Genomic DNA, 13,192 nt, shown 5'->3' with positions numbered 1-13,192 from the left:
ATGGAATATGATTAGTTTAATGCATGTATATATTACTGAATAAATAACAAGTATTATAAAAAAAAACCCGACACCGATATCTCTCATACTTCTCGAAATATGAAAGTTTGAATGTGAGTGTAAATTTCTTCAAGATATATTGCAAATAATTCTACAAGCTAAACTATTCGACCGATTTTAATGTTTAATATCTCAAATAAAAGCTCATTATATATACTACTTATAAAAAAATATTCAAAAAACATATACTGAATACTTTTGGCAAAAAACGGCATCTTAAGTTTTTTTTCTTACTCGATTGATAGTTTTTACTTGATTTCATAAAAAAAAATTACGGAACATGAATAGTTTAATGAATATATATATAGTACTGAGTATATAAAAGTATTACAAAAAAACCCGACACCCATACCTTTGATTCTTCACGAAATATTTAAGTTCAATTATGCACGTTCTTGCAAATAAATTCTTTAAAAGAAATCTTCAACCGCAGTAAGTGCACTGATTTTAATATGAAATGTGCCATATGAAAAGAAATCACCCAATTTATTTTAATAAATAAAAAATTAATAAATAAAAACTGAATAAAGTTTTTTCCTGGTGCTGAATTACAAAAAATATATAACAAATCTAAAATAAGGAATTATTTTTATTTAAAGTGACTACATTTGTAAACAAAAAACTTAAATGTCCTCTTCGGGTTCACCGGTAGATGTAGAACTGAAAAAAAAGTCGTTTTGAGAAGTACTCGTACCATTTCAATACTACAAAATCACCGATCATACATGAACTGGTTGCTGTAGATTACTGTTGGAATTTTTTTGTGCCTGTAGATTTACTGTTGAATTATTTTTGTGCCTAGTTGATTACCATTAAACCTATAATTTTGTGCCACACCTATAATCAGTGGTCAGCATGCAAAATAACTCTGGATTGAAAATTACATTAACTTACTTTTGATTTGTACAGCCACCCTTGCATGATTTACACTTGGCTGTGCATGGTAAGCTGACGCGACGACACTCACAACGCATATAGGTAGTTTCGCAGCCAGATTTGCAGCCACAATGGTCCAAGAGGCTTAATTGCGACCAAATCGCTGTAACTGCCGACCATTCCGGAGTCCAACTCTCTTTTTCCTCAGTCCATCCCCAAGAAGATGGACATGGTATGGAAACTTCTGGTTTCATAGCGTTTCCCCATATATGGCCCGCTTGGTAAGCGGCTCGAAGTGCATGTTTATAGAGAGCAGCTGATGTAGGTGGCAGGCTTGACACAAGCTTGTTTTTTGAAGCAAACAAATATTTGTGAACTTCATTTACGTTTATGTGTTCCGTTTGGCCAAACAATAACACAAATCTAGGGTTACTTTATACTAAAATTAAAATATGTAGTTACACACCTGACAACTGACAAAATCAAAAACTTAAAAGTTGACATACTCCTATTTTCCCGTCTTTTTATAGTGGCCAGAGAAAGGCAGCTTGATCTGAACGAATTCTTCCAGTACGAAAACCAAATTTGTCCACCTTCGTTGTCAGTCAATGGAGGGCGTCGTTCAGGGAACAAATCTGATTTGGCCGAGAAATTAGAACCTGCCAACCCTGCCACCTACATCAGCTGCTCTCTATAAACATGCACTTCGAGCAGCTTACCAAGAGGGCCATATATGGGGAAACGCTCTGAAACTAGAAGTTTCCATACCATGTACATCTTTTTGGGGATGGACTGAGGAAAAAGAGAGTTGGACTCCGGAATGGTCGGCATTTACAGCGATTTGGTCTCAATTAAGCCTCTTGGACCATTGTGGCTGCAAATCTGGCTGCGAAACTATGCATTGTGGGTGTCGTCGCGTCAGCTGGCCATGCACAGCCCAGTGTAAATCATGCAAATGTGGCTGTACAAATCAAAAGTAAGTTAATGTAATTTTCAATCCAGGGTTATTTTGCATGCTGACCACTAATTATAGGTCTGGCACAAAATTATAGGTTTAATGGTTATCAACTAGGCACAAAAATAATTCAACAGTAATCTACAGCAACCAGTTCATGTATGATCAGTGATTTTGTAGTATTGGAATGGTACGAGTACTTAACAAAACGACTTTTCTTTTTCAGTTTTACATCTACCGTGAACCATATAATTTGACATCACGTAATAATAATTAGTTGCCCGTTTATTTTTGTATTTAATACACTGACAATTACCTGATTCAATTCGGCTTATATGTATAAAAACTACTAAATTGACCTACTTTTATATTATACACATAGATTTAAGATTAGATCCTAAGTATGCATGTAATATTGCTATGCCCCCACGGGGTCCATGTGGAACTACCAAGAATTTGTAATACCTATAAAACCATGGTTGCAATAAATAAATATGAACCCGAATAGGACATTTAAGTTTTTTGTTTACAAATGTAGTCACTTTAAATAAAAATAATTCCTAATTTTAGATTTGTTATATTTTTTTGTAATTCACCACCAGGAAAAAACTTTATTCAGTTTTTATTTATATTTTTTTTATTTATTAAAATAAATTGGGTGATTTCTTTTCATATGACACATTTCATATTAAAATCAGTGCACTTACTGCGGTAGAAGATTTCTTTTAAAGGATTTATTTGTAAGAACGTGCATAATTGAACTTAAATATTTCGTGAAGAATGAAAGGTATGGGTGTCGGGTTTTTTTGTAATACTTTTATATACTCAGTACTATATATATATTGATTAAACTATTCATGTTCCATAATATTTTTTTTAAGAAATCAAGTAAAAACTATCAATCGAGTAAGAAAAAAAACTTAAGATGCCGTTTTTTGCCAAAAGGGTTCAATATATGTTTTATGAGTATTTTTTTATAAGTAATGTATATAAAGAGCTTTTATTTGAGATATTAAACATTGAAATCGGTCAAATAGTTAAGCTTGTAGAATTTTTTGAAATATATTTTGAAGAAATTTACACTCACATTCAAACTTTTATATTTCGTGAACTATGAGAGGTATCGGTGTCGGGGTTTTTTTATAATACTTGTTATTTATTGAGTAATATATACATGCATTAAGCTATTCATGTTCCATACATTTTTTTTGAGAAACCAAGTAAAAACTATCAATCGAGTAAAAAAAAAACTTAAGATGCCGTTTTTTGTCGAAAGTAATCAGTATATATTTTTTGAGTATTTTTTTAAAAGTAATGTATATAATGAGCTTTCATTTGAGATATTAAACATTTAAATCGGTTCATTGGTTTAGCTTGTAGAATTTTTTGAAATATTTTTTAAAGAAGTGGCGCCATCTCTGTTCCTAAGGGGTGAAACTTGCGCTGCTGCGGGTCAAATCACTCAGTTTGGTCCCTACTAGCACTGTGCAAAGCGGCTTGCTTTTATCATGAAGTGCAGCATCCGGGCAAAAAATGGCCATAACAAGTATGACTATGGAGCCTACTAGAGTGACTGCCACTAGTGCCACCTGTATAGATAATATTCTCACTGACATTTTTCCTACCACTAAAAATGTAATCAGCAATTTAGAATCAGACCACTTAGGCCAATTAGTGGTGTTTGAGACTGTAAGGAAAAATACCTTGAGAAAACAAATAACTTTTGTACCAGTAACCTCTAACCGCGTGGAAAGAATGAAACAAAATTTAATTCAGGCGCTACCCTTTCTGCCTTCCAACATGAGTCCGAATAATATGTATAATTCATTCTTTCACACTTTTATGGAAAATTTTAATGCGATATTTACTTCAAAATCGGTCATGGTTAGTGATGCATCAGTTTTTAGTGAGTGGGCTACTGCAGAGCTACATCAACGAAGACGTGCATTGTATGCCTTGTATGAGGAACGGCGGTTTAATACAAGTGACGAATTTAAGGAACATGTCAAACAATATTCGAAGAAATTTAAAATAAAATTTAAGCCAAAAAATAAAAAAATAGCTCCGATATAATTAAAACAACGTGGAAAGTAATTAATGTGGAGACTGGTAGATCAACACAAAGAATGAATGATCTTAAACTGAAAATTGATGATAAAATTGTGGGCTCCAGTTTAGCTGTAGCAACAGAATTTGAAAAATTCTTCACCGAGGTACCAGTTTCCACAACCAAGGACTTAAATTCATCACCCTCGTCTGCCGTTACATTGTTAGAAGATAATGTCCCAGAATATAGTAGAGACCTTCATTTTGAACATGTGAGTGCCTCAGATATAATAAAGGCGTTTAAATCAATTAATGTCAAAAAAACTAGTGACCTCTGGGGAGTATCTGTCCATGCTGTCAAATCCTTAATAGAAGTTGTAGCGCCTGACTTGGCAGTTATATTTAATAACACTGTTGATTGCGGTGAGTTTCCTGATATATTGAAACATAGTAAAGTCACTCCTTTCCAAACTTTAGACCGATATCAGTGTTACCGACATTCAGTAAAAATTTTGAAAAATTAGTATTGTCTCAGTTATTGAAACATTTTAACATCAATAATTTAATACATAACAAACAATTTGGTTTTACACGGGGTCGCTCAACAACCGACACTGGTGTTGAGCTAATTAAACAGATCTTCGATGCCTGGGAGGAGTCGCAGGATGCTTTGGGTATCTTCTGTGATTTATCTAAGGCCTTCGATTGCGTCTGTCATGAAACATTGATCAGGAAACTGCACTTTTATGGAGTAAGAGGATCGGCACTGAACTTAATTAAGTCCTACTTACATGGTAGAATACAAAGGGTCGATGTGAATGGACAACGATCACCGGGGTCATTGGATCTATGGGTGTACCGCAGGGATCAATATTGGGGCCGTTCCTGTTCCTTATCTACATTAATGATCTGCCATACCTTGTAAAGACCCACCATGATATAGTATTGTTTGCAGACAATACCTCACTTATTTTCAAAGTCAAACGACAGCAACAAGCTTACAGTGATGTAAACGATGCTATTTCAGAAGTAGTAAATTGTTTCAATGTTAATAACTTCTTGTTAAATGAGAAAAAGACTAAATGTATTAAGTTTGTCACTAGTAGTAACGTAAGGCTTGTGCAAACAAGTGTCATTGTGAAGGACGAGGAATTGGAATTGGTTGATAGTACAGTTTTTCTTGGTATAACTTTAGATTCTAAACTCCAATGGGAACCCCATATTGATACTCTTTCGAATAGACTGTTCTGCAGCTTTTGCAGTGAGCAAAATCAGTCAGTTAACTGATGTGAAAACAGCTCGATTAGTATATTTTAGTTACTTCCATAGCGTTATGTCATATGGTATTTTACTGTGGGGTGGTGCTTCAGAGATAAATATCATTTTTGTTCTGCAGAAGAGGGCTATTCGAGCAATATATAAAATGAACCATAGAGACTCACTTAGAGATTTAAGGAAATTGACATAATGACAGTGCACTGTCAATATAATTATGAGAATATTCTGTATGTACATAAAAACATTGCCAGTTTTATGAAAAACTGTGACATACATAACATTATTACTAGAAATAAGCATAAGCATAAGTACCTTTCACTCGGCTCCATAAAATTAAAAAATCATTCATGGGTAACTGTGTAAGATTCAAGAGATGTTCAAGCGCAACAACAGCGATCGTCTGAGAGGTCATCACTTAAAGCTAGAAAGGCATAGGTCTCACAGTAACCCTTACAAACACTTTCTGAGCAACCGAGTAGTAAGGGCTTGGAACAAACTCCCGGAAGACGTAGTTTCAGCACAAAATGTGAACCAGTTTAAAAATAAATTAGACAAGCATCTAATACTCGTTCATGATATATATCTTTATGATTACTGGATACAGGCCATATCAGTTGCCATAACTGCCTGCCTGATTATTAAATAATAAAATAATAATAATAAAGATTTTATAATAAACTTCCAAATATCATCACAGAATTATCTGTTAATAAATTTAAAAAATATGTAAAACGTAAACTTATCTTTAAAGACTATATGAATGATGAAACACCGTGGGATTGTGATTGAAAATAATTAATTATTATTATTGTGTTAATAATAATGAAATTGATAATTCAATGAATACCTATATTAGGTAATCCGTATTTTTTGACATTTAGATTTTTATTCTAGAAACTTTCTAGACTAGTATTTTTTAAACAATTTTGGTGTTTGACGATCCTTTTGTGAATTCTTATTATTAAGTTTGACATATCTATAATAATTCAATGTTTTAAGAATAATAATAACTGCATCAATCAATTGCTCTGATATTTAGATTAAGGTAATATTTAAAACTTGACAATTTAAAAGTGCTTGTTGCTAGGCCTATTTGAATAAAGAATTTATTGAATTGAATTGCATAAACCATGGGTCCCATTAGCCTGTATGGGAGTCCCACATAACCATCCCAGGCCCGTCCCTGCGCCTGGGTGGTATGCGTAACGCATTCCCCCTCTATAATAAAAAAAGGTTAGAAGTACCCTTTGAGAAACGACGTGCTACAAGAAAAGTGGGTTGGTTAGGTTAGAACTGCAACCCTTACAGAAACGAAATGCTACTAGAAAAAGGTGACGACGTGGATTAATTAATTTAATGAAATAACGAGATGATAAATATTTGCACATTTTTATTAAAATGTGGTTAAAATTTTGGTGGTATTTATTATTTTTGGGTTTAAAATGATTCATTAGGAGTCATTTGCTTTAATAGGATAGCAAAATTTAAAAAAATGGTTACAATTTCACATTAAAATGGAGTTCTAATTTTGGTAATCATTAAGTATTTTTGGGTTTACAAATTATTCGTTTGGAGTCATTTGCTTTAATAGGATAACAAGATTAAAAAACTTGGTTATAATTTCACATTAAAATAGAGTTCTAAGTTTGGTGATGATTTACTATTTTTGGATTAATAATGATTATTTTGGTGTTATTTATTTTAAAAGGATAAAAAAATGGTACAAATTTGGTAATTAATTAAGTTCTTATTTTTTTGTTTTAATGTTTATTTGGGCACAAACGGTACATGTTTCTTATAATTAGTGTCTTATACATAATTCATAAATCAGGACAGTTGCCACCATTAAATCGCTCATTAAAGAAACACAAAATACGGGATAACTAAACTTAAAGATTAACAACGAGGGTCGAATTAGGACAGGGGCCAAATTAATGAAGATAAAACTATTTTTATACATTAAATTTGCAATTAAGTGTAAAGTTACAGTGTATTTAATTCGTTTGTTTATTTAAAACCAAAAGTACTTGACGTTTAAATTTAGACAAGGAGTCATTAAATATATAAATTTTTGAGAAAATATCATTATTAAATCTGCAAGCTCTTATCAGAAAGGAGTTTGATTTGTATTTCTTTTTAGTAAAGGGAATACAAAATAATTTATCGCTACGCCGTGTGTTCAAGCGGGGAGTTTTAAAGCTAAGTCTACTTAACAAATAAGGGGAGTCAATTAAATTTCTCAATACTTTATACAAAAATATTTGATCTTTTAATGTGCGCCGGCTTTCAAGAGACACCAGTTTATTCAGGTTAAGCGGTTGAGTTGACACAAGGTTTTTATATTTTAAATGTTTGATGAGCTTCTTTTGAATTCTTTCAATACTATGAATATAACATTTAAAGCTAGGGTTCTATACTGTTGATCCATATTCCAGAATTGGTCTGATTAGCGAGTTGAAGAGTGTCAGCAAGGTGATAGCTTCTTTGAATTCTTTACAAGTTCTCAAGATACCAAGTAACCTAAAGGCTCTATTTATTACGTTGTCGGTGTGGTCGCTGAATAATAATTTGCTATCCAAATGAATACCTAAATCTTTAATGGTAGAAACTCTACATAATGACACGTTGTTTATAAGGTAGTCGTAGTTAATAAATTGTTTTTTTCTACTGAACGTTATTATGTTACACTTATTTATATTTAAGTGCAAATGATTTAATTGACAATATATATGCAGTCGGGTTAAGTCTTCCTGTAAAGCTTGACAATCACTTATGCTCTTAACAAGTTTCAGTATCTTTTTATCGTCGGCGTATAAGAGGCAGGTTGAAGATTTTAGATGGGAAGTAACGTCATTTATAAAAACATTAAAGAACAAGTGCCCCAAATGAGATTCTTGAGGGACGCCGGAGCTGACAGGGACAAAACTAGAACAGAAACCCTTAACAGCTACAGCCTGAGATCGGTCCCGCAGATACGAGGTAACCCAGCGCAGCAGATCGCCATGCACTCCGACTGACTCTAGTTTTTGTAAAAGTATAGGATGAGAAATTTTGTCAAAGGCTTTAGAGTAATCGGTGTACACAACATCTACCTGGTAACCGTCATTCATGCCAGACAAGATTCTATCAACGTATTCACAAAGATTAGTTTCGGTGGACTTCTTATCAACAAATCCATGCTATTCTTGTACTAACAGGGGTCTAAGAACAGGAAAAATCAGATCATAAATAATTTTCTCAAACAATTTAGGCACTGTGTTGATTTTAGTGATCATTCATTATTTCTGGTGGTAAAAACGATTTTTTTGGTGTTAAATGTTACTAAATCTGGTGATCTGTTAAATACATGCCAAAAACAATACCCCCTCCCTTTTTTCATTAGCGGGCGCTATTTTCAAAATTTATATAGCCCATATGAGATGTGGTTGAATTCGTCAGAATTGTGTTAGTGACTAGGCTATATAAATTTTGAAAATGGCGCCCGCTAATGAAAAAGGGAGAAGGGGGTTTGTTTTTTTTTCTTACTTTAACAATATGGGTACCAAATGAAAGCTAGTGAAAAGGCCATTTCAAAAATATATGTTAATAGTCTGGTTTTTTGTTTGTTTTAATAATCGTTGCAGTTTAATGTAACAGAAAATTATACTTTTTTTCAAATTGATGGACTTTTCTTATTTTTGGTTATATCAGGTTATTTATTAATCACGTTATATAGAGGATATTCACAGTCACTGGGTATGTATTTTGGCATGATTCATTCAGTCATTTTCAATTTAGAGCAGTTCAAAGTCAACTGTGGATTGTGAAATTTTTGAACGTTTTCTAATAATTTGTTAGACGAAGTAGTTGAAATGTAACAGTATGTTATATATTTGTGATCTACTCACAAAGCCCTTTCATTTGATATCCCACATGGTATGATTAAAAAAAAAGTAAAAAAACTTTGTACTGCCGACTTTTTGACGTCACAGCAACTACCCCCACCACTTCCGCGCTTGTCATCTCATATATTTGTGTTCAGGACATCACACTGAATGCACTGATACCAAATATGTCCATATTTGCGACGACATGAGCGAAAATATTTCCAGAAGACTTGACCAAAAACCACCGTACTATTACAATCACAGTGTGGCGATTTACAGTAAATAAAAAAAATTAATAATATAGCCCATTTATTCTTCATTCTGGAAAATATCACACTAAAGTAGGCATTCATACATTATATCGTACAAAAAAATATAGCGCGTGGCGGTGCCGATTTCCAAATAAATGGAATTATGTCCAAAGTCAAAGATTAAACCCTTCAAAACATGTTTACAAAATACTGAATTAGGCATTTTAAAAGTAAACATATAATGAGTTAGTGAATTTTCCACGCGGCGCTCTCATCGCCTCGCTTCGTATCGTATTTTATGTCTTACTGTGTATTTAGATAGATAGTTAGACCAAGCTAAGTTGGCAGCGATTTTGATAGCTCAGACTGTAAAAGTGTTATTTTAAACGTCAAACTTATGATTATTACTTTTAAATAACACTTGCACAGTGGGATATCAAAATCGCTGCCAGCTTTGTTTGGTTGGTCTAACTAGAAATCATTTTTCGTTTTTTTTCCTCTGTCACGGCTAGTTATGATTGTTATGAACTTTTTGAACGTGTAGGCATTCCAATTAAACATTCAAGCGAGTGACGAAAACGGAACACTTTTATATTGAACAATTCAATTCCATAGCGTGATCCATTTATATTGCTGTATTTTAACGATGATCGCTAATTTCTTATGCTTTATAGTTAGTACCTTACTGTCTTATTTCAAATATAGACAGAGAATAATACTATCTTTGTCTTACACTTGTACTAGCACCCAAGATAAAGGATAAGTATAGTTTTTTTGTTCTTATTTACTGACAATTTATATTATATGACAACTATAATTTATATTAATTTTTGTAGAGAATGAAAAAGGCTTGGTAATGTAATGTAATGTAAATGCAGAAAAAATTGTTTAGCCTTTTCAATATCGAACACCATGAATTGACTTTAAGTTCACCCCAGTTTGGTTTCCCTCGTAAAAAGTTTTGCACGTAAATGACAAAGTTCGGCATTGCGTGGCTATAAATCAAACGGAGAGTCGTGTCTAAACACGCGACACAATTTCAAAAGCATCGCATTATGAACACAGGGGTTTCTTGCTAGGGGTTGTTCTGGTCTATTCATTGAGCGAACTCCTGCATATAATATGTTCTAGGTATTTACCTTTAACTTGTTTGCGTGGAAAGGATAAACTATTTCGCAACTTACTTATTTGAAGACTTACTTGATAACTGTCGATGTAATTATAACAGAAAAGCATATATTTAACAGACCACCAGATCTAGTAAAATTTAACACCATAAAATCGTTTTTACCACCAAAAATAATGAATGACCACCAAAATTAGAACTCCTATTTAATGTGAAATGATTACCAAATTTGTACCATGTTATTATCCTTTTAAAACAAATAACACCAAAAAAATAATTATTAATCCAAAAATAGTAAATGATCACCAAAATTAGAACTCCATTTTAATGTGAAATTATAACTAACAATTTTAATCTTGCTATCCTGTTAAAGCAAATGACTCCTAATTAATCATTGTAAACCCAAAAATAATAAATACCACCAAAATTTAAACCACAATTTATTAATTTAAAATGTACAAATATTTAACATCTCATTATCCCATTAAATTAATTAATCCACTTCTCACCTTTTTCTAGTAGCATTTCGTTTCTGTAAGCGTCGCAGTTCTAACCTTTTTTTTTTCGTCAGAAAAGGCTTTCACGCATACCCGGGTTTGTAGAGGGAGCCCGGGTTATGCAGGACTCGACGGGTGTATGTTGCCCGTAATACCTGCTAAAAACTGACGTTGGCCGCTTTACTGGCTTTAGGTGGGAACACGGGTCCACTTGCGTATTCTCCGCGGACCCACCAGCAGCTGACTAGTAATGACTAGTACAATAAAGGGTGGAGAAATCACACTTCCCCCCCCCCCCGGGCTGACCTAGCAGAAACGCGCTTTGCCGAGCTTCCACGCGCTTCCCGCTCGAGGGGATAAGCTTGGAGCGACGGAAACCCTCCATCTCCGCCGCCCGCTACCCTTATTTAGGGTGGGAGATTTCTGTCATGCGCAACGCCCCTCCTTCCTACTCTTCGACGGCGAGTGGAGTCTGCTTCCGCCGCAATCTCCCTTTCGCGCTCATTTCTCTCTTTCTGCGCCTGGTTAGGTCACTTTCGAACTCTGGCGCAAGATAAGCCAGGGCCGCCGGAAGGAGTCACGGTAGAATCTCAGGCATCCCATGGCTCCTTCAAAACGGTAAGACGGGTGACGCCGGAGTGGCTTTTAGTGGGTATACCTCCTCTCCTCTGTATAGGAGAGGATGGCTGCAGGAGGGAGTCCTACATATCCCCGAATGGCTCCCCAGGCCGGGTGAATGCGTAACGCATTTTACCACTCCGTCAAAAAAAATAAAGTTTGGGTCACTTGAAGACCCAGCCACACGATAATGGCTGAGGCTTACAAGTCTTCGTCTTAAGGTTTCATAATTAGACATTTAATTTCATAGTTTTAGCTTTATAATTTATAATTTAACTCAATTAGGCCAAACCTACTCTACTTAAATAAAATTAACTCAAATTAACTTCATGAATCATGAAGTTAATACATACTTAAGAATTGTAACTAGGAAATAATTAACCATACTCAAATTATCCCTAAAATACTCACCTTATTAAATATCGTGGTATTAAACAAGAACCCAACTACCAATAAACAATCATTCACAAATCAATTTTTTTATTCCCTCATAACATAACATAATAACTTTTAATCAAACAATCATAAACCAAAAAAAATAACAATATACTAATTATTTATAACTCTAATACTCCCACGAATGTTGCCTACAGAACTTTCTTACTTACACGCTGCACCTGCTCAATAAGCCATAGCGGCGGTATTCTATTCTGGGGGCAGTACTCGTGGGGCTCCCGGGCACTAAAATATCCATTATTATTGTCCAAAAATACCCTCCTCTTCTCGCTTCTGTAAACCTTGGTGTTGCGATTTAAGATGGCGTAAAATGTGGCCACTCTTAGTCGCATAACCGCAAAACGCACATTGTTTCTATAAACAATGTGCGTTTTGCGGTTATGCGACTAAGCGCCGGTTGCACCAAACCACCTGTTAACGTAAGCACAGTTCGCTAAATTTTAACGCTTACGTGGGGGTCTTATCGATTGCTAAATAAAATGCGTTGCACCAACTATAAAATAACAGAACGTAATCGCTAATCGTGTTGCCGTATTATGAACGCAATCCTACCATTTTTTATGGTAGAATTATTTTATCATATTGCAACCCAGTCATAAATGCCAAAGTTGTCAACATTTTCAACAAACAGAAAACTTTTTTGGGGCGAACTAAACTTTCTTTGCAGCTTTTAAATTTAAATATTCAACAATTTATGCCATTCCTACATATATTTATGGTTATCTTAAGAACAATGTATTTTCATGGCACTTACAAGTGAAATTTCTGACTACGATTGTTCAATGGCCAAGTTGTGCTTTCCAAGCTAATGCCGAAATCAAACTGGGAGATACATTGCCGGTAAGTTATCTTATTAGTTTAATACTTGTCGCTTATTACTTTCAGAGCCCAAGACAAGGCCATGCCATTACCTTTACCATGCCTTTACCTTTAAGCTGTGAACTGGGTAGGAAGCAAAGTTCATACCTGTTGCATATGTATGTGTGCCCACGCACACACCCACCGCGCTAACTTACGAATACACGTCAGTACGCTAACAGCAAGCAGTAGTTTCACTTGTCTCACCCCATGTATCTATCAATTCAATCTTTCTGCAGCAATTTATCTTTCATACCCAGGCAGACCAGGCTCAATTTGGCAATAACATTTTTGACATAATTAGG

The 13,192-nt window shown here is 34.3% G+C and overlaps 1 protein-coding gene across 1 annotated transcript in view; it reads right to left on the bottom strand.

Annotated features, from left to right (window-relative positions):
- The window catches only part of LOC134754373 (uncharacterized), a 399,152-nt gene extending 388,120 nt beyond the window's left edge, over positions 1-11,032 (bottom strand). Inside the window, exon 1 of the mRNA XM_063690675.1 lies at positions 11,023-11,032. The gene's annotated coding sequence lies outside the window, so the exon portion shown is untranslated. The remainder of the gene's footprint in view (positions 1-11,022) is intronic.
- Positions 11,033-13,192: the final 2,160 nt, after the last annotated feature.

Source organism: Cydia strobilella, chromosome Z (assembly GCF_947568885.1).
Source record: "Cydia strobilella chromosome Z, ilCydStro3.1, whole genome shotgun sequence".
NCBI classification, from domain to species: Eukaryota; Metazoa; Arthropoda; class Insecta; order Lepidoptera; family Tortricidae; genus Cydia; species Cydia strobilella.
The sequence above is the reverse complement of the archived record's forward strand: the minus strand, read 5'-3'. Positions and strand labels throughout refer to the sequence as shown.